This window comes from Bidens hawaiensis, unplaced genomic scaffold, assembly GCF_021521415.1.
Source record: "Bidens hawaiensis isolate Kalapana, Puna unplaced genomic scaffold, B.hawaiensis_p1.1 tig00005195_1, whole genome shotgun sequence".
Taxonomy (NCBI): domain Eukaryota; kingdom Viridiplantae; phylum Streptophyta; class Magnoliopsida; order Asterales; family Asteraceae; genus Bidens; species Bidens hawaiensis.
This window is the reverse complement of record NW_027491335.1, coordinates 324,303-325,235: the sequence shown is the minus strand read 5'-3', so window position 1 is coordinate 325,235 and position 933 is coordinate 324,303. Positions and strand designations below refer to the sequence as shown.

The 933-nt window shown below is 35.2% G+C and overlaps 1 non-coding gene across 1 annotated transcript; it reads right to left on the bottom strand.

The window, feature by feature from the left end:
- Positions 1-369: 369 nt before the first annotated feature.
- Positions 370-566, bottom strand: LOC143629504 (U2 spliceosomal RNA). The gene has a single exon (XR_013152963.1). It is a non-coding gene; the product is annotated as a U2 spliceosomal RNA (small nuclear RNA).
- Between the last annotated feature and the right edge of the window lie 367 nt (positions 567-933).

Genomic DNA, 933 nt, shown 5'->3' with positions numbered 1-933 from the left:
TAATTTCTTTTTTACAGGGTCGGTTATCGATTTCAAAAGTTAGGAACTATTACAAATTTTTATGGGGGCGCTCGGTATTTTCAACAAAACTCAAATATACACACTTAATTACTTAATTTCGAATGTAAATAACCATTGAACTAATATGGGTGAAAATAAATGTAATGTGTTACATTAATTTATTACAAAAAGTTGTGAAAGAGTTCAAGGAACTCAAGTGAAATAAGCGGTGATTGTCACTCTTGTTAAGGCGGAAATGTGTTCGTTCGCGGAAATGTGTTCGTTTTAGTAATTGAAACGAGTAATGTATGTCGAATTAATAGTAAGCCCATATAGAAATGCATAGCCAAAAAAATTAACTTGAAATTGGAGGGGTGCGCCAAGCCTTAGGTGGTAGTGTAAGACCAAGGCAACGCGTGAAGACCCAAGCAGCTAGCTACTTTGACAGGTCTTCCCCTATAAAAAATAAGATTAATATCGAGTGAGCCGATGACTCACATATCAAATATTAAACTGATAAGAACAGATACCACACTTGATCTTAGCCAAAAGGCCGAGAAAGGTATGCTTATTCCATTCCAGGGCCTTTGTTTTTATACTAACTTCCCCTTGTCTGTTACTTCCCTCAGTCGATGTGGGATGCAAAGTTTTTTCTTTTTCTTTTTCTATAAAACAAAAAACTCTAACCAGCAAAACTCTCAATTTGATTTACAAATCTTAACTTTTTTATTTATCCACCTTGTCCATAATCAACGTAAATTTCTTGGAGATTTACCATTTACGTCTGCAGACGGCCTGCTCATCTTAAGAAGTGCCCAACAGAGAATGATGGCACTCGGATCTTATAGTTATACTTGTGAATTCGATAAGAAGTTAACAAGCGTGACTTTTAGGTTAGCTTACTAGTACTAATGACATGAAAAGTTTTATACA